The 22,301-nt window shown below is 38.0% G+C and overlaps 1 pseudogene; it reads right to left on the minus strand.

The window, feature by feature from the left end:
• Positions 1-19,775: 19,775 nt before the first annotated feature.
• On the minus strand, positions 19,776-22,033 carry LOC129556947 (heat shock cognate 71 kDa protein pseudogene; annotated as a pseudogene).
• Between the last annotated feature and the right edge of the window lie 268 nt (positions 22,034-22,301).

Raw genomic sequence — 22,301 nt, forward strand, 5'->3', positions numbered from 1 at the left:
TTTGGATCCTACTCAGTCAAATATTATTTCACCAGAGGCTTTTTCTCTATCCATGTGGTCTCAAGATTATTTTTACCAACATTTTACCGTCAAATATTTCAAAGTAAACTGTTAAATGTTGATAAGATATGACTTTCTTATAAAGCTCTATGTCTAGATCATAATTGGCACATACTAGATGAAGCAGAGACATTGCTTTGTCAACAAAGGTCCGACTAGTCAAGGCTTTGGTTTTTCCAGTGGTCATGTATGGATGTGAGAGTTGGACTGTGAAGAAAGCTGATCGCTGAAGAATTGATGCTTTTGAACTGTGGGGCTGGAGAAGACTCTTGAAAGTCCCTTGGACTGCACGGAGATCCAACCAGTCCCTCCTAAAGGAAATCAGTCCTGAATATTCATTGGAAGGACTGATGGTGAAGCTGAAATTCCAATACTTTGGCCACCTGATGCGAAGAGCTGACTCATTTGAAAAAACCCTGATGCTGGGAGAATTGAGGGCAGGAGAAGGGGATGACAGAGGATGAGGTGGTTGTATGGCATCACCAACTCAATGGACATGGGTTTGGGTGAACTCTGGGAGTTGGTGATGGACAGGGAGGCCTGGTGTACTGTGGTTCATGGCATTGCAAAGAGTTGGACACGACTGAGCGACTGAACCGGAACTGGAGATGCTCAATAAATAATTGTAGAATGAATACATCAATGAACTGGTGTAGTCCTCATTCCACTGTTTCAAAATCCAGATTTGTTAATGGTTTTCTGTGCTTAAACATTTTTGGGCAATTAATATATCAGTGACATATGTTTTCTATCACGTCACACCAGAAGACATATCAGTTTCTCTCAATAATTATCAAAGTGGGAACTGAGAATGATTATGCAAAAAGTTCTCTATTGTCTTTGTTATCAACAAGTACATAGGTAATCAAGCTACATTCTGATACTGAATATTTTGTTGCTCAATATTTCTTCATCCAAAAAGTTCATTATCCTTTGGTAGGCCTTTCCCCAATCAATGATATTCATGATAGCAAAAGACTGTTCCATTTAATTCTACAAGTACTTCTTCTAAACGCATTAGCTAACATTTTTGTGTAAAGAAGATCTCGTTTTCTCCATCTTGCTTTCTTCTTTTTTCCATTTTCTTTATATTTTTTGAGTATTGCTATGGACTTATGGGTTCTTTATATTCTATGTATTGTAAACCTTTATAAGGGTTTTTTCATTGCTCTTATTGTCTAAATTTGGCCAGTGTAAGTTTCTTGTTTGACTTGTGCAAGCAACTTATTCTTTCCTTTTTATTTTTCCCTCTTTCTATCATTTCAAGACATTACAGGCTCAACTTGTGCTTTCTTTGGCTCTGTCCTAGACTTGGCCATTTGTCCTTAGGACTCAATTTTGTTTTTTATAAAGAATGGATCAATATTGGAACCCAAGATCTGAAAACTGATTTCTTGTTTTACTGAAGTCTTATGCTTCTAGGCAATTTAAATGAATAGAGCTAGGAATTATATAAAATTATAAGATTATATGACAATCTCACATCCAAATACCACTCTACAGAATTTTCTCCTCCTCTTCCTAATTCCTTCCACATTCATATATATTCACATCCTGGCTCTGAACTGTCAGTGTGTTTACTCATTTGTTCAGTCCCACAATTCACACAAGTATGCTGTGCTGTGTTTAGTTGCTCAGTTGTGTCCAACTCGTTGCAACCTTATGGACTGTAACCCAATAGGCTCCTCTGTCTTTGAGATTCTCCAGGCAAGAATGCTGAAGTGGGTTGCCCTGCCCTCCTCCAGGGGATCTTCCCAAACTGGGGATTGAACCCAGGTCTCCCACAATACAGGCGGATTCTTTACTATCTGAGCCACCAGGGAAGCCCAAGAATACTGGAGTGGGTAGCCTATCCCTTCTCCAGGGGATCTTCCTGACCCAGGAATCGAATTGGGGATTATACAAGTATATATAATTACTACTGACAGAAAACCTATTAAGGAAAATTCAAATTTTTAAATTTATTTTTGCCTTAGAATATATCCTACTAAACTTGTACAATTAGTGTACTTTGCTGAAAAATTATACATAATTCCTCTAGGTTTATATTTTATTAAAAAACAGTGTTTCTTCATTATTGTTCATGCTCATATTCAGAGTTTGCATTTTCATTTCTTAATTTAATTTTTTAATATATAAAACCTGGTTCACAAGCCAACATTTTATAATATGGACATGTTTACTTGTTTCCTCAGAGAAGTCTTACTCTGAATCCCCTCTCCTTCCATCATTACCGACTCCCCACACTGCAGTGTTAAAAATGATTAAAGAAGACTGAGAGGCTTCAAACTTAACACATCCTGAAACAGTCTTCATTCAGAGAACTTCAAAATGAGTAGAAGGAAAGAAGCTTTTGCAGTATAAAGAAAGAAGAACAAGGAAGAGAAATAAATAAAATGTCTGGTTGACTAGGGCCACATAGGCAACCTTATTTGGGATCAAAGACGAAAACTTGGCTTGGAGTGTGAGACTAGGTTGATTGAATATAATGTATATATGACCAAGTCAGGGATTCATTTGGGCTTCCCTGGTGGCTCAGTGGTAAATCTGCTTGCAATGTGAAAGACGCAAGAGACACAGGTTCTATTCCTGTGTCTGAAAGATCCCTTGAACCAGGAAATAGCAACCCACTCCAGTATTCTTGCCTGGAAAATCCCACAGACAGAAGAGCTTGGTAAGCTACAGTTCATGGGCTTTCAAAGAGTCAGAAATGAGTTATCAACTAAGCATACATGCACACAAGCTTTAATTTACATGGACATCAAAGTTATCTAAGTTTTGGTTTACTGATGTGGCACAATGGGGAAGGGTCAGTACAATCTTGGGAAGAAAGTTATTTTGGCAAGTTACTACTAGAAATATAAATAATCTAAAATTTTAAATAGTTGTTAAACCGGTGTTCTAATAAAAGACCTATCCAATGCATGGAGATAACTGTTGATTCAGTGTGTGTCTATGACCACTGCTCCAAGCTCGTTATTGTAAGCAGTGGTTAAATCATGGCAGACTGTCATCAGCTAGGATTTCATTATTATATGATCTTATCTTTTCTGTTACAATCCAATGGAACAACTAAGAAGTGTAGATGAAACTGTCTAAGGAGATGGATGTCAGAAATGTGTTGAGCCCTGGTTTCTGAGACCTTAAGGAAGTGTGAAAGCACCACTGCCTAACAGGTTGTTAGCCTACCCTGGAATTCAGTGCTGCATTGTAACACATTCCGTTAGCTTCCAGATGTGTATGCCCAGATTTCTTGATTGTGGGCCTCACCGTTTTACTCTTTATCATTCAGATGCAGAAGTAATTCTTTGGCAGAGTGTATTTTGCTACACACGTCTTCTTGGTCATTTTTGACAAAGGTGTTAGGAATGTTGTATGCTTCTAAGAGAGAGTAAAGTGTTAGTTGCTCAGTCATGTCTGACTCTTTGAGACCCACAGGAGTGTAGCCTACCAGGCTCCTATGTCCATGGAATTCTCCAGGCCAGATTACTGGAGTGGGTAGCCATTCCCTTCTCCAGGTGATCTTCCCAACCCAGGGATTGAACTCAGGTCTCCTGCACTACAGGAGTATTCTTTACCATCTGAGCCATCATGGAAGCCCACATGCTTCTAGTGGATATTTTTTCTCATTTTCAAGTTTATCTTCAAATCCTGATTCTACAAATAGTTCATGATTATTACCATATATTTATAATTATGGTAAAAAATACACTGATTTATATACCAAAATAACAAGGATTTTTATTGAGTTCCTGTGTTGTAGGAGAAAATATTCATTGGTAGATGATTTAAAAAATTTTGTCTAGTAAATGAAATTTTCTGAAATCTGCCTGAGTTCATTTATCCTCTTTCCAATATAGCTCAAAAAAAAAAAAAAAAGCAAATTTTAAATGAAAGATGACATACAGTTTGCTTCTCATGTTATTGGAAAAATCTTAGAAGTAAATGATGGTAGTTTTAGAACAACCTTTTTAACTATGAAATTCCAGATACTCTGCCATCATAGGAAATGGTTAAAAGAAAGGGAAAGACTTTTGTCAACAAAAGATCACTCTCATATATTTTTCACAGAGTATGAAATGTTATAACAATAAATGTTATAACATTTATTTGTAATAAATAACAAAACACCATACACATTTATCCATTCAGCCCAGAATAAAATTTGTAGCCATTTATATTGAAGATAAATATTCAGTAATATAAAACTATATATGTACAAGTTTTTTATTACAGTAATTTTATAATGATATGTTTGGAAAATAACCTCAGTATTCAACTGTAAGATGAATTGAATAAAATATAAGTGCATGCAATGGAGTAATAAGCAGCTAAAAGATTGAGGGATATATCTATGACAGGATGTAAATGGATTTATTTTAAGAAAGCAGAGCAGAATGCAAAACTTTAAATGTAATAATGAGATCAGACTGTATTTAAGAGCTTGACTTTTTTAAAAAAATAAACTTAGGAGGTAAAACAGAAGCTATTAAAAATATTATCTGGTGTTGAAGTAACTTACTAGACCCAACAACCCAAATGGAGCCAGTCCTGTCCAGGGTGCCATGTCAGCAAATCAAAATGTGGATAAGTTGCATATTATGTAAATGCTCTGCTTGACCACAAGCTCATGGCATTTAGTGAGTCAGCCCCCAAATATCAAGCCAATTCTGGACCATCTCACCCCAAACACAGTTGACTCTATGATCTCAGCCAATCATTTATGTTCTTGTCATTTATCTTCATGCTCTAAAAGCTTCCTACCTTCTGTCCCATTTTGAAGTTCTCCAAATGAGACTGTCCACTTAATAAAATGTTTTGTTTTTTATATTGAAGTATAATTGATATATAATTATATATTAGTTTTAGGTGTGCAACATAGTGACCCAGTATATTAACAGAAAATATTGAATCAGTATAAAAAATTGCAGAAGATTTGTGGAGAAAGAATCTTGAGAAAGGAATTTTATGTGTGATCATGCTGACTAAGATCATAAAGGCTTTAAGTTTTCTTGTCTTTTTTTTTAAAACAAGTTTTTTTAAAAATACATTAGTGCAAAATGAGAATTTGATTTTCTTTTTGTTAAAAGGACAAAGACTTTTTAGATTACTGGTCTCCTCCTAATAAGAATTTTTTTTTCTTACTTTTTATGTGATCTACCTCAAAAACAAAGAATTTTGTATCTCACCAAGATAATATACTTTGCTTCATATTGTCTTTATCAATAAGTCAATAAGACTTATTAAAAGACTCAATAAGTCTTTGAGAACTTATGAAAACCTAGTTTTCTCAATATTAAAAGAACTAAGTTTGCATGCTGCTGCTGCTGCTAAGTCACTTCAGTCTTGTCTGACTCTGTGCAACCCCATAGACGGCAGCCCAACAGGCTCCCCTGTCCCTGGGATTCTCCAGGCAAGAACACTGGAGTAGGTTGCCATTTCCTTCTCCAATGCATGAAAGTGAAAAGTGAAAGTGAAGTCGCTCAGTTGTGTCTGACTCTTTGCGACCCCATGGACTGCAGCCTACCAGGCTCCTCTGCCCATGGGATTTTCCAGGCAAGAGTACTGGAGTGGGGTGCCATCGCCTTCTCCGAAGTTTGCATACAACCATTTAATTTTTCTGTATTTGCCTCTGAAGTCTTTGTCACTTTGGGTTAAATGGCTATTTTTGACAAACTTCCTAAAAGTCAAATTCTAAATGAAGTCTTTTGATCTCAGACTAACTGGGATTTTTGAGAGGGTCCCTGGAACATCTCAAAAAATTAGTTTTCTCTCCTTTTAAAAAGAAAATTGCTAAGTTAATTCAGCTTATTTGATATGATAAATTGCATGGGAAGCATTGTTAAATAAGTGATGTTTGGTGATGGACAGGGAGGCCTGGCATGCTGTGATTCATGGGGTCGCAAAGAGTCGGACACGACTGAGCAACTGAACTGAACTGAACTGAAACATTCTTTAGGTTATATTTGTACCAGCAAACTGAAATATAGACAATTTTTGTGTCCCTGTGTATGCTTCACTTTTCCAGAAATGCAGTATAAATAGCCACGCTAATCCCAAATGCTATGCCATCTCTGGGCTTTCTCACCCCAAACAACGTTGACTAGTGGCCCCAGCCAATCAGATATTTTCCACTGTTCTCTTCCCTGTTCTTTATTCTTATACTATAGAAGCTTTTCTGCCTTCCGACTGATTTTGCAGTTTTCAGAATGGAGGCTTTTTGCTTCCTGAAGTGTTAAAAAAAATTTGTTTGTAGCACCTCAATTGTCTTCTTTAATCATTTTTTAACAATGTTAATCCACTTTACAATTCTCATTCAAATACTAATTGACAGTGCATGTTCTTAGGTAATGCTATCATTCATGTTGGTTTAATTCACAACTAACCAGGTGGTGCAAATTCAGATTATATGTTCAATTACTTTAGTGTGCTGTTTGTCTTCAGTACCTGTCATCAACCAAATGTTTCTCCATTTTTATATGTGTAATGAATTTTTGTGGCAATTATGTTGTCATGAATCACTGTGATATTGACCTTACCAAATATGTCTTGCCTATATCATATCACCTGCATTATTAAATTGTAACTTTAGGGTAAAATGAAACTACTATGAAAGTAAATACCTTAAGACCAATTTAAATTTTCTCCTCAATACGTGTACAACCTAAAACAGTAATAGGACAAAGTTTGCCATTTTAAATAAATCCCTGAGTCATTATTGTGGGAAGAACATACAGTGAAAGCAACAAAGTATAAATTACATCACCCTTCATCCTCTTAAAAATATTCTTGTTTTAGATAGTAAAAGGCCCATTTTTTTTAATGAAAATCTTTAAAATAAACAATTATAATTTTCTGTTACACTTTCCTTCCAAACATATGGACTTCAATTATATTTTGTCTCAGATTCTATCAATTCATGCTTTGGAAATAAAGTTTCAAAAATAGTACATTTCAGTGTAAAATTTCACTGTATATTTTCTGATTGATTTGCTATACCTTTGCCAACAGCTCCCTCTATGTTCCATAGCATAGATACTTGTTGTTCATGCTATGAAAAACAGTGGATGTATTGTTTTATGACAAACACCCTCCTAGAGGTTACTTGTTGTTATGCAATAGAACACTTGGAACATAGGATTTTGGTTGCCTCTGTTGTCAAAAACATGTTTTAATAATTAAGATAGGTGCTTATTACTGTCTTTTAGGAATGATTCATTAAACTCCTATTTTAGTTGCACTGTAATCATATTAATGTAGAAAAAAATCGGGATCATGTAGGCCAATATAATGTAGTAACATATTACTCTAGTTTCTTGTTTCTTGAAGTCATGTATATTCTCTATTCATATTTGTTTTTTGTTATTAGGGTAAAATTAATCTGGCCTAGACTTTGAAATGAAATACGGTGGGGGGGACATTTTTGTTAATAAACAAAGCATGTGTATCAGAAAGTAAAAAACATTCAACTCCAGTGGCCACTTCTAATCTAAGAAATTGTAAAATGCTTGCTTTTTCATGGGGTAAACAATAGAGATGGTGATACATGAAATAAAGTTTCACAGTTATTTTTGTTTATGTTCAAGGGTGGCACCTTCAAAACAACAGAGCTACTAAGTCCTTTTCATGTAGTGGCATTAAGGAACCTCTGCTCTAGTCCCTCATGAGCTAAGATGTGACTTCACAGTCCTTCCCAGCACAAACCATCTGACAGTCACAATCTGATTTAAGATGAAAGGTACTTTTCATTTCTGTTAATACTTACCGTTGGAAATTTTTTAATTTTGCTGAAGCAACGAGGCTAAATTATTGATATAATAGTTCAACAGTTAAAAGTACAATTATCACAACTTTTATAAAAGAATGTTAAGTTAGAAGTGTATTTCTAAAATTACAGCTTAAAGTTAATCTGAAGGTATTTCATTCCCTTATATAAAAATTCTATTGTGATCTCTAATAAGGGACTTATTCTAAAATTACGCAGTTATGTCAAAATGTAAATATAGAAACAGATTGCACCTAAGTGGGATAAAAATTATAGAAAGCTGGTCATTTTAAAGCAAATTGTACCCAGATACAAAGTACATTGATACATCTTGTTTTCTTGTTTAAAATATTTTTCACAACAACCCAAATGGAAAGGTATTACTCTTTACATTTTTACAAATGGTAAATTGAGGCTCAGAAAATACAAGTAATTTACTTACCTCATACAGCTAATTTATTGCAAATTTGAGATGCTCCCCAGATTTGCTTGACTTCCAAGATGGTATTAACTTACCCATGGTTCAGTTCAGTTCTGTTCAGTCACTCAGTCATGTCTGACCCCATGGACTGCAGCACGCCAGGCTTCCCTGTCTATCACCAACTCCTGGAGCTTGCTCAAACTCATATCCATCAAGTCAGTGATGTCATCCAACCATCTCATCCTCTGTTGTCCCCTTCTCCTTCTGCCTTCAATCTTTCCCAGCATCAGGGTCTTTTCCAATGAGTTCATTCTTCATATCAGTTGGCCAGACGACCGGAGCTTCAGCTTCAGCATCAATCCTTCCAATGAATATTCTGGACTGAATTCTTTTAGGATTGACTGAATTGATCTTCTTGCAGTCCAAGGGACTTTCAAGTGTCTTCTCCAATACACAGTTCAAAAGCATCAATTCTTCAGTGATCAGCTTTCTTTATAGTCCAACTCTCACATCCATACATGACTACTGGAAAAACCATAGCATTGACTAGACAGACTTTGTTGGCAAGTAATATCTCTGCTTTTTAATATGCTCTCTAGGTTGGTCATAACTTTTCTTCCAAGGAGCATGCATCTTTTAATTTCATGACTACAGTCACAATCTGCAGTGATTTTGGACCCCAAGAAAATAAATTCTCTTACTATTTCCATTGTTTTCCCAACTATTTGCCATGAAGTCATGGGACCAGATGCCATGGTCTTAGTTTTTTGAATGCTGAGTTTTAAACCAGCTAGGCTAAATTTTTCCCATGGTAATTTCTCCTTTTCAAGTTGGCCTATATACATATACCAGTTTTTATGGGTGGGGATATAGCATACAATTGCATGTAAAATACATGGCATATAGACATAATTTAACAATTATACAAGTAAACATGGTTCAAACTAGAGATCTGAACAAATTCAACACGAGCTTATAAGTTAATTAAGAAGACATAAGACCCCATCATAGTAAACAAAAGAGTCCAAAATGAGTACTTGGATGCAATCTCAATAACAACAGAATGATCTCTGTTCATTTCCAAGGCAAACCATTCAATATCACAGTAATCCAAGTCTAAGTCCTGATCAGTAATGCTGAAGAAGCTGAAGTTGAATGGTTCTATGAAGACCTACAAGACCTTCTAGAACTAACACCCCAAAAAGATGTCCTTTTCATCACAGAGGATTAGAAGGCAAAAGTAGGAGGCCAAAGAGATACCTGGAGTAACAGGCAAATTTGTCCTTGGAGTACAAATTGAAGCAGGGCAAAGCCTAATATAGTTTTGCCAAGAGAACACACTGGTCATAGCAACCCTCTTCCAAGAACACAAGGGATGACTCTACACATGGACATCACCAGATGGTCAACACCGAGATCAGATTGATTATATTATTTTCAGCCAAAGATGGAGAAGCACCTTACGGTCAGCAAAAACAAGACGGGGAGCTGACTGTGGCTCAGATCACGAACTCCTTATTGCCAAATTCAGACTTAAATTGAAGTATGGAAAACCACTAGACCATTCAGGTATAACCTAAATCAAATCCCTTACAATTATATGGTGGAAGTGACAAATAAAAGCAAGGGATTAGATCTGATAGACAGAGTGCCTGAAGAACTATGAATGGAGGTTCATGACATTGTGTAGGAGGCAGTGATCCAGACCATCCCCAAGAAAAAGAAATGCAAAGAGGCAAAATAGTTGTCTGAGAAGGCCTTACAAATAGCTGAGAAAAGAAGAGAAGCTAAAGGCAAAGGAGAAAAGGAAAGATATACCCATTTGAATGCAGAGTTCCAAAGGAAACCAAGGAGAAATAAGAAAGCCTTCCTCAGTGATCAATGCAAAGAAATAGAGGAAAACAATAGAATGGGAAAGTCTAGAGATCTCTTCAAGAAAATTAGATACCAAGGGAATATTTCATGCATAGATGGGCACAATAAAGGACAGAAATGGTATGGACCTAACAGAAGCAGAAGATATTAAGAAGAGGTGGCAAGAATACACAGAAGAACTGTACAAAAAAGATCTTCACAACCCAGATAAACATGATGCTGTGATCACCCACTCAGAGGCAGCCATCCTGGAATGTGAAGTCAAGGGGGCCTTAGGAAGCATCACTAGAAACAAAGCTAGTGGAGGTGATGGAGTTCCAGTTGAGCTATTTTAAATCCTAAAAGAAGATGCTGTGAAAGTGATGCACTCAATATGCCAGCAAATTTGGAAAATCATCTGTGGCCACAGGACTGGAAAAGGTCAGTTTTCATTCCAATCCCAAAGAAAGGCAATGCCAAGGAATGTACAAACTACCATACAATTGCACTCATCTCACACGCTAGCAAAGTAATGCTCAAAATTCTCAAGCCAGGCTTCAGAAATACATGAACCATGAACTTCCAGATGTTCAAACTGGATTTATAAAAGGCAGAGGAGCCAGAGGTCAAATTGCCAACATCAGTTGGATCATCGAAAAATCAAGAGAGTTCCAGAAAAGCATCTCCTTCTGCTTTATTGACTATGCCAAAGCCTTTGACTGTGTGGATCACAACAAACTGTGGAAAATTCTTAAAGTGATGGGAATACCAGCCACCTTACCTGCCTCCTTAGATATCTGTATGCAGGTCAAGAAGCAACGGTTAGAACTGAACATGGAACAACAGACTTGTTCCAAGTTGCAAAAGGAATACTTCAAGGCTGTATATTGTCACCCTGCTTATTTAACTTATATGCAGAGTACATCATGAGAAATACTGGGCTGGATGAAACACAAGCTGGAATCAAGATTGCCGGGAGAAATATCAATAACCTCAGATATGCAGATGACACCTGTCTTATGGCTAAAAGTGAAAACCTTGAAGAAAGTGAAGGAAGAGAGTGAAGAAGCTGGCTTAAACCTCAACATTCAAAAAGTGAAGATGATGGCATCCAGTCCCATCACTTCATGGCAAATAAATGGGCAGACAATTGAAGCAGTGAGAGACTTTTTCTCTGGGCTTCAAAATTACTGCAGATTGTGCTCACAACCTTGCAATTAAAAGACACTTTCTCCTTGGAAGCAAAGCTATGCCCAACCTAAACAGTCTACTAAAAAGCAGAGATATTACTTTGCCAACAAAGGAACATCTAGTCAAAACTATGGTTTTTCCTGTAGTCATGTCTGTATGTGAGAGTTGGACCATAAAGAAAGCTGAGCACCAAAGAATTGATGCTTTGAACTGTGATGTTGGAGAAGACTCTTGACAGTCCCTTGGACTACAAGGAAATTAAACCAGTCCATCCTAAAGGATTTCAGTCCTGAATATTCATTGAAAGGACTGATGCTGAACCTGAAACTCCAATACTTTGGCCACCTGATGTTAAGAACTGATTCATTGGAAAGGACCCTGATGCTGGGAAAGATTAAAGATGGGAGGAGAAGGGGATGATAGAAATGGTTGGATGGCATCACTGACTCGATAGACATGAGTTTGAGCAAGGTCCAGGAGTTGGTGATGGACAGGGAATCCTGGTGTGCTGCACTCCATGGGGTTGCTAAGAGTCAGACATGACTGAGTGACTGAAGTGCACTGATTAGAAAATAATAGAAATATCAAATTTGCATTTCTACATTAGTGCCTATTACTTTTACTTCTCCGTGGTGAGCAATATCTAGGAATTTTTTCTGTCAAATTTTACTTTTGATTTATGTGTTAGATACCTTATTTCAATGCCACACTGATTCCTTCAAATGCGGCAGTTTGTATAACAATCCTGATTATGGTAAATAAATTATCTTTTGTACGTTGTAAAATTATTTTAAACCCTCAACTTTCTCCTTTATGAAATAGGGTGGTTGGCCTCAGATTTGTAAAGATAATCACTATGATTTTTAAATATAAGTCATTTACATAACAATCTTTGTGGAAAGCTGACCGGTGGGCCATGTCAATATCAGACACTGGAGTAAGTAAGGCCTGAACCAAAAGAATCCAACTGAGAAATGTGTTATGTAGAGGTCTAGAATGAGAGCTCTTTACGCAAGGGAAAATTGCCTGTTCCAAACAATTATATCCCTTTTTTTAGAGATTCATTCTGTAATGTATTGGATAAATTTAATATAACCAGAGAGAGGAAAGGGGCCAGAGATTCAGACTAGCTGACACTGAGGCAGTGGAACTGTGGAATGCCAGAAGCCAGAGGTAAGCAGAGCTTTAAACAGATGGAGCCATAAAATGGAGCCAAAGAAAAACCCAAGTTGGTCTCTGTGGATTAAAGAATAGAAAAAGATATTAACTATTATAGCTGAGCCATAAATAAGAAGTAATAATGCTTGTATCTGGAAAAAAACAAAAGCAAAAAACTAGTGTTTCTTTTGATCCCTTAATCTGTCCCACATTACACTAGGATCAATTCTTCCTCATCCGTAGTATTCCAGATCTATAAGGCCTTCCTATGAAGCCAATTTTATCTCCTTTTTTCTTTAATAAAAATCACAGAAATTCATATAATCTAAGTAACATGTGCAACCATTTGGCAAACTGAAATGATGTAAAAAAATAGATTGTCTCTAATTTCTTCTCTAAGATCCTGGCATCTGGTCCTATCACTCCATGGCAAATAGAAGGGGAAAAACTGGAAGTGGTGACACATTTTTTTTTTTTTTTGTGGGTTCCAAATCACTGTGGACAGTGACTGCAGCCATGAAATTAATGCCAATGATCTTGAACCACAACAAACCAGTCAACTTAAAGGAAATCAACCATTCATTAGAAGGACTGTGGCTGAAGCTTCAGTGCTTTGACCACCTAATGCAAAGAGCTGACTGATTGGAAAAGACACTGATGCTGGGAAAGATTGAGCGCAAGAGGGGAAGGGGTCGACAGAGGATGAGATGGTTATATTCCATCACTGACTCAACGGACATGAGTTTGAGTAAACTCCAGGAGCTAGTGGAGGACAAAGGAGCCCAGCAGGCCTAGTCCATGGGGGTTTCAAAGAGTGAGACATGACTTAGTAACTGAACAGCAACAAGTTTATTCTCATTCAAATGATGGCTAGAAGAATTTCATCAGCTCATCCCCAAAGAATAAACAGGAGTTTGGCATAAACAATTGATATAACGGTTACAATGGAGCAAGCCTGAATGTCCAGAAGTGGGAGAATATATGGGACACTGAGATGATGAAAGTAGCACAGAATCTGAAAGCTCGGTGGGGATGTAACTGGGGTTGAGGAGACAGCAAGGTCCATGTAAGAAGGGATCATATGTGTTAACCTGTAGAATTTAGTTTTCTTTTTTTAATTTTTAGCTATATTTGACATAATATTATATATCAGTTTAAGATTTTATCCTGCAAACAAAGTGGAGACGGAGTTTATTCAGTAGCAAGCATGATAATTTTCCATTTTATGAAGATAACTTTGGTAGCCATGTATAAGACAAGATTACTGAGTCTTAGTTGATAAGTAGATGACAGTTAATCTGTTGCTATGATTGAGTTGAGAAGTGACACAACCTTGAACGAAGGTGATGACAATGAGCATGAAAAACAGAAAAGTTACTAAAGGGGAATAGCAGGAGTTGGTGGAGAGAGGGATAAATTAAGAGTTTTGGATTAAAATATATCCCCCACTGTAAATTAGATAATGAAGGACCTACTGTACAGCACAGGGAACTATACTCATTAGCTTCTAATAACTTATAATGGAAAAGAATCTAAAAAACAATATTGTATATATCTGAATCACTTTTCTGTACACCTGAAACTAACATATTTAAATCAAATATATTTCAATATAAACTAGAAAAAAGTGAAACAGAATTAAAAGGGGGGGTCTATCCCAGTGACTCAGTGGTAAAGAATCCACCTGCAATGCAGGAGCCGCAGGAGACCTGGGTTCGATCCCTAGGTCAGGAAAATCCCCTGGAGGAAGGCACAGCAACCCGCTCCAGTATTCCTGCCTGGAGAATCTCTTGGACAAAGGAGCCTGGTGGGCCGTACAGTCCATAGGATTGCAAAGAGTCGGCCACAACTGAAGTGATTTAGTATGCATGCACAATTCAAAAAAAGTAATTGCTATTAGTACTGCTAGATTTGGGGGATACATAAAGAAGTCATATTACTGCTAGAAACTAGCACGTAAACAGGCAAGATAGAGTGAGAAATATTAAGTAGATTTTTTTCATAGAACTACACAGGCAGGAAAAGTAACAGACTAGAGCAAGCAGCATGTTCAAAGACACTGGACTGAGAAAGCAAAGATTTATTTTATGTTCTTGTTCTTATCTGCCCATTCTCTCATTTTGTAGGCAATGTGTTCTCTGTGTTTCAAAATGTGCCCTTTCTCTCTCATTTATTTTCATTAGTAGAAAAACCAGCTCTGTTCTACAGTCTCCAAGAGGATTTTTCTGCAGTTTTCCTTCTCTGAGCTCTGTGTGTCTCATATGCACCGTGGGGTTTAATATGTACTCAGTATTGGCTATCTATGTGAGCTTTCTCTTCACTATTAAACTCTAAGGGTTTTTAGTAAAGGGGGCATACATTTTATTATTTCCTTGGGAGTTAGCACCTCATTGGTTATTTTGTCTGTAATAAATATATTTGCAAATGAGTGAATGGAGAAGTAGGCTTCCTAGGTGGCACTAGCCATAAAGAACACACCTGCTAATGCAGGAGATGTAAGAGATGCAGATCACAGGTTCTATCCCTGGGTCAGGTAGATCCCCTGCAAGAGGGTATGACAACTCACTCCAGTATTCCTGCCTGGAGAATCCCATGGACAGAGGAGCCTGGCAGGCTACAGTTCATGGGGTTGCACAGAGTCTGACACGACTGAAGAAACTTAGCATGCATGCAAGAATGGAGAAATGGATGGGTGTAGGGGAGGAGCTTCTGGGTTAGCCCTACACCTAGTGTGAAGTATCACTGATGCATATTGAATAAAGGAAGAAAACATGTTATAATAATGTGATCGTCATCAAAATGAGGAGATAAAGCAGATTCTCAAAAGTGTATGAACACTTTTCAGCACATACTTTCTTTTCCTGTAAAACCCAATCAGTTGTTGAAAAGGTTACTATACTGTTTTAGGAAATGCATCCCTGCAGGCTCAGTTCATACACAAATTCTAACATATTTGCTGAAGAAGTCTTATTGTCCTAAAAGCCCTGTGGGTCTCTAATATATCCATGCAGCATTCTCTCTCAGAATCTTTACATCACAATATCCTTTATTCTTTCATTGTGAGACTATTTGTAACATCCCTAATTTGGTGCTGTGTCCTTTAATCTATTGTTCTCAGTATTTTCACATTGCAATTTTCTATCTCTTTCCTCCTTTTTGTATTAGTTGACCTCCTCATATTGGTGGATTAGAATCATTATGCGTGTGAGATTCATAGCAATTACTGCTTTGAGTGTTAATAAGTATTTATTCTGATTTTATTAGGAATAATGTTATGATGATGTGGAATTATAGAAATGTGTGAATGGGTTGTGGGCCTTGCAAAACAAAGCCTTTGAAACTATTGCCAAAAGCAAAAGTAAACATAGCTAGCTTCTTTAAAAATCCCTTGCTAAAATAAACATACCAAGGTTGTTAAATAAAAGTGCTAAAGCAAGTTTTCACCTACACTGATGGAGATAGAAGGATAAAGAAATGTGATATTCAGTCTACCGTTTCTGGGTGAAAACTGTTTGAAGAGTCCCTAAACATAACTTTTATTGTATTTGCTTTTCTTTAAAAAATGTTCCACAGTTCTAGCTTAGAATAACTATGATTCTTTTTCTTCCCCCTAGGGAGACTAGATAAATGGCTATAACAGACAGATACAGTTTGTTCCATGACCTAAGATCATGTTCAGAAACATGGGTTACTGAAAAGGTCATACCTAGATCCAGATACAGGACTCTAAGTCGTGTATGTGAATAACAATTGGTCTCAAAAATCAATAAAATGCGAGGCTAGTGACAGAGGTGATGGGACTTAGGTATAATAACATGATGACTGGTCTTAGACCAAGTGAGTTGTTGTGTGTGAGAATTTTCCTTCAAATGAAGTGTTTGATTAGGTCGTCTAGTTAGATCTCAGTGGCAAACAGGATGCCAAGATATCAGTCAATAAGCCTGCACATTGCCAATTTCTGAGGATTCTGTGATAAAAGAGACTTATAATACTTTTCCAATGACTGAGATAGATCCTAGTTTTTAAAATGTGAGCTAAGAAATGAAAATTTGGGTGAATTCTGTTTTGCCTGATTTGCCAGATTTTGTCTGCTATCAACTACTGTGAGGTATTAAAGCATTTTAACCTCATTGCATGTTGGTTTCTTAATGTGTATGATGAAAATCATAATGTTGAACAATTTCTGAGGGCATGGCAATTATCTAGCATTTATAAAACACTTTAAAGAGAGGTGCCATGTGAGAGCAAATTATTTAATGTAAACCAATAGATGGCTTATGAGCATACCATCTGACTGAGATCTCTGTATCCGCTGATCTAGCTGGGTGTAATCAGAGAGACAACTGGAATTTGACAACAAAATTCAAAAGTCTGGCTATTCTTCCAGAATTCTCCGGACTTACAGACAGCTGATTATATGACTTTGCTCTGTAGAGTACGTTTTAACATGCTGTAAGTTTTAATCATTCTTTTCAGACGTTTGATTTCCACCCACCTAAGAAAGAGAAACTTAAGAAAATTGGTTGCAATAACCACCATATTCCTCAAAGTGGTTAAAAAATATGTAATATATATGTGAAAAATATGAGCATATTAGGTAGAACAAAAGAGAAACAGTGATCTGAAAAATAAATAAGAAACATATCAAAAAGAAGAGATAAATGACTTCCTGTTTGAGATGAAAACCAAAGGTGATGTGCAGAGGGTGATTAAACTGACAGCCATGCTTAGTTACTAGTCTGTTAGTTACTCAGTCAGGTCAGACTCTTTGCAGCCCCATGGACTGTAACTCACCAGGCTCTTCTGTCCATTGAATTCTCCAAGCAAGAATACTGGAGTGGGTAACCGTTCCCCTCTCCAGGGGATCTTCCCAATCCAGGGATTGAATCTGGGTCTCCCGCATTACAGGCAGATTCTTTATCATCTGAGCCACCAGGGAAGTCCCTAGTAACACATACACACACACACACACAAACTGGACTCATGTTAAGTCAGTAGGTTGGTGCAAACCGGCTGAGGAAAATTGTTCTGTGCGAACCCTGTCACTCTCTCACATCACCTTGAACAGATGGCTGTCTGTTGTGTTGCCATCAGGAAGGAGAGCAGCAGCACAGCCTAAAAGTCCAGGAGCGACCCCAGGGCAACACCATCCAGGGCTGGATGGAGTGGGGAGTTTACAGCAATAAGCACGATGCTCAATGCCCTGAGTGTCCCCTCCAGGAATCTTCCTCAGTTCTGACTTGGCAGACTGGTTCCAGTGGATGGTGCCAAGAGTCAGACGGAAGAGCTGAGTCCTGGGAAGAGGCATGAGAGCCATTGCTTGTTTGAGGAAGGTAGCCCAACCACTAAGCTAGCAGAAATTTATTTACAACAGGAAAGTCTGCCTTGAGGCATACTCAGCTCCACCACTTGCGTCCTCTAAACGCGAGTGGAGAATGACCACTAGGGGAGCCCATGAGCCTAAGAGAATAAAAGTTGCTGAAGATAGTTCATAGTGTAAGTGTAGGACCCCGTACTATGAAACAAAGATCACAATGGACTTGCCAATGCCAATGTAACTGGAATAAATGGAAAAACAAAAGAAAATCTAAAATAGCATGATAAATACTCTCAGAATAGATATTACAAGCTTTAAGCAGTACCAGATTTAAATACGTTAGAGTGAAATGGATATAAAAGGCATAAATGTAAAAAAAAAAAGGAAATAAATACACAACAATGTGTTTTATAACAGAGAACCTTCATAAAGAAATTTCTGGCAATAGGAATATGTGGGAGCAGCTGATTAGGGAATGAGAAGGCCTGGTAAAAGGAAATCATCTTTCAAAGGAGACATCATCACAATTTCTTCATGGGGGCCAGTCCATTACAGCAGAGATAAATATTATTGTTTTATAAATACCATTATGGTTATCAATTATTTGGTTTATTTAAGAATGAATCAGATTTTATTTTATTTTTTTAAGGACAGCGAAGCCTGGAGTGCTACAGTCCATGGGGTTGCAGAGAGTCAGAAATGACTTAGCAACTGAACAACAACAAAGCTTACAGATTGGCTGCTCAAAATACTTTTCCAACACCTATAACCCCAACCCTGACTATTCTGTTATACTATCCAAGAAAAGAAAATGTCACTACCTGAATTCTTTGGTAAACTATTTCATAATAAGATAACAAAAATAAAGCCCTTCCATGTTATATATGTACAATAATTTGAAAAGTAGAATAATTTTAAAGTGATTTTATATCAGCAATAGGGCACTATTAAAATGAAAAAAATCTTAAATTATATTGTAAAGATTTAGTATTCCAGAAAAATGTCACTTCAAAATAAACTAACAGTTAATTATCAGTGATATTTAACTTGTACAAAAATTAAATATCAACATATAATCCTGTGATCGTTTTATTGCTTCTGTAGACATTTCAATATTTTAAGGGTTTTCAAGTAACAATGAGAAAGCCTTGCCCTGAGCCCCGTTCTTAGTTTTGTATGAAAAACCATATGACATTCTTGTTCCTTGTTTTACAAATATACCTTCACAAAACATGAGAAAAATAGTACATTGTTACCAAGAAATAAGTATCTAATTATAGTGTATAACTTGTTAAAATCCCAAGAATTAGCTTCTTCCCTGGTGGCTCAGAGGTTAAAGCGTCTGCCTCCAATGCGGGAGACCCGGGTTCGATCCCTGGGTCAGGAAGATCCCCTGGAGAAGGAAAGGGTAACCCACTCCAGTATTCTTGCCTGGAGAATCCCGTGGATGGAGAAGCCTGGTAGGCTACAGTCCACGGGGTCGCATAGAGTCAGACACGACTGAGCGACAGAACGGAACGGAACGGAAATATGAAATATAATACCAACTCAAAAAATAGTGTTTAACTGTTTTCTGTTAAAGTTAGTCATGATCTTAAAAGACTGTAGGAACTGATAACTTCTATTTCAGTATTTAAAGTTTACTTGCTGTCCAAGAGTCTTCTCCAGCACCACAGTTTGAAAGCATCAATTCTTAGGCACTCGGCCTTCTTTATGGTTCAACTCTCACATCCATACATGACTACTGGAAAACCCATAGCTTTGACTAGACGGACCTTTGTCGACAAAGTGATGTCTATGCTTTTTAATACACTGTCTAGGTTTGTCATAGCTTTTCTTCCAAGGAGCAAGCATCTTTTAATTTCATGGCTATAGTCACCATCTGCAGTGATTTTGGAGTCCAAGAAAATGAAATCTGTCATTATTTCCATTTTCCCCCCATCTATTTGCCATGAAGGGATGGGACTGCATGCCGTGATCTTCATTTTTTGATTGTTGAGTTTTTTTTTTTGCCAATTTTAAATAGAGTTTTATTGAAGACATTGCATTTTTCCACTTACAATACAGTGCTTGTAAAGTGCAATGTTTTTCCATGTGCACACATTCCATGTTCAAGTATCAAGAATGCCCAGTTATTTACTATAGCAGCTCAACTTCGTTAACTGCCACGGGATTTGCTGCAAATTTAGGTCCTTCCATGTTTTGTGTGGAACAATGCTAAATCTATACTAGGCTGGCTTAATCAACCTCTTCAATGGTGGGTCCAGAGGAGGCACCACCTGATGGAGGAGCTCCACCACCAGGGAAGCCCCCAGGCATTTCTCCTGGCATTCCCCCAGGCATGCCTCCTGCGCTCTGGTACAGCTTGGTAATGATGGGGTTGCAGACTTTTTCCAGCTCCTTCTGCTGATGTTCAAATTCTTCCTTCTCTGCAGTCTGGTTCTTATCCAGCCAGTTGATAATTTCGTTACACTTGTCAAGAATCTTCTGTTTGTCTTCATCATTAATCTTGCCCTGAAGTTTCTCATCCTCAACAGTAGCTTTCATGTTGAAGGCATAGGATTCAAGCGAATTCTTTGAAGACACCTTATCCCACTGCTTCTCATCTTCAGCTTTGTACTTTTCTGCTTCTTGAACCATGCGTTCAATGTCTTCCTTGCTCAAGCGGCCCTTGTCATTAGTGATGGTAATCTTGTTCTCTTTTCCTGTGCTCTTATCCACAGCAGAAACATTGAGAATGCCATTGGCATCAATATCAAAAGTGACTTCAATCTGAGGAACACCACGGGGAGCAGGAGATATGCCTGTGAGTTCAAACTTGCCAAGCAGATTGTTATCCTTGGTCATGGCACGCTCACCTTCATAAACCTGAATGAGCACACCGGGCTGGTTGTCAGAGTAGGTGGTGAAAGTCTGCGTCTGCTTGGTAGGAATGGTGGTATTGCGCTTAATGAGGACAGTCATGACTCCACCAGCAGTTTCAATTCCAAGGGAAAGAGGAGTGACATTCAACAGCAGCAAGTCTTGAACATTTTCAGATTTGTCTCCAGACAAAATGGCTGCCTGGAGAGCTGCACCGTACGCAACAGCCTCATCAGGGTTGATGCTCTTATTTAGTTCTTTCCCGTTGAAGAAATCCTGGAGAAGTTTCTGAATCTTGGGAATGCGGGTTAAGCCACCAACCAAGACAATATCGTGGATCTGAGACTTGTCCAGCTTGGCATCCCAAAGGGCTTTCTCCACAGGGTCCAGGGTGCCACGGAACAAGTCAGCATTCAATTCTTCAAATTGGGCACGGGTAATAGAGGTATAAAAGTCGATTCCTTCATAGAGGGAATCAATCTCAATACTGGCCTGGGTGCTGGAAGAGAGTGTGCGCTTAGCACGCTCACAAGCAGTACGGAAGCGACGGATAGCCCTCTTGTTCTCACTGATATCCTTCTTGTGTTTGCGCTTGAACTCGGCAATAAAATGGTTGGCCATGCGGTTGTCAAAGTCTTCTCCACCCAAGTGAGTATCTCCAGCTGTAGATTTGACTTCAAAGATTCCATCCTAAATAGTGAGGATTGACACATCAAAAGTGCCACCACCTAAATCAAAGATCAGCACATTTCTTTCTGCTCCAACCGTTTTGTCTAAGCCATAGGCAATAGCAGCAGCAGTTGGCTCATTGATGATTCGAAGTACATTGAGACCAGCAATAGTTCCAGCATCTTTGGTAGCCTGACGCTGAGAGTCGTTAAAATAGGCAGGTACTGTGACAACAGCGTTGGTAACAGTCTTCCCAAGGTAGGCTTCTGCGATTTCCTTCATCTTTGTCAGGACCATGGATGACACCTCCTCTGGATAAAAACTTTTTGTCTCTCCCTTGTATTCTACTTGAACCTTAGGCCTGCCAGCATCATTCACCACCATGAAGGGCCAATGTTTCATATCAGACTGGACAACAGCATCATCAAATCTTCGTCCAATAAGTCGTTTGGCATCAAAAACCGTGTTGGTGGGATTCATTGCGACTTGGTTCTTTGCAGCATCACCGATCAATCGTTCGGTATCAGTAAAGGCGACATAGCTTGGGGTGGTTCGGTTCCCCTGATCATTGGCAATTATTTCCACCTTTCCATGCTGGAAGACACCCACACAAGAATAGGTGGTGCCAAGATCAATGCCAACTGCAGGTCCCTTAGACATGGTTGCAAAAACGTAGGCCCAGCTCTGCTGGAACAGAAGTCAGCAACCTAGAATGCTGCTGGTGCGTCCAATGAGACCGATTGTTGAGTTTTAAACCAGCTTTTTCACTCTTCTCTTTCAACTTCATTAAGAGGCTTTTTAGTCCCTCTTCACTTTCTGCCATGAGGGTGGTGTCACCTACTAGAAAAAAAGAAAACATGGTTGTCATAATGGACAGCAGAACTAAACTGGTCATCAGAATGGTTTGATTTTTGGTACTGGCTAATTTGCTGTGATCTCCTTTGGACTGAAATAAATAGGCATCCTAATAAAGTCTTACTTGGTTTGTATACACAAACAAGCTC

Source organism: Moschus berezovskii, chromosome 15 (genome assembly GCF_049115385.1).
Source record: "Moschus berezovskii isolate FMDL1 chromosome 15, NW_MosBer_1.0, whole genome shotgun sequence".
NCBI lineage: Eukaryota > Metazoa > Chordata > Mammalia > Artiodactyla > Moschidae > Moschus > Moschus berezovskii.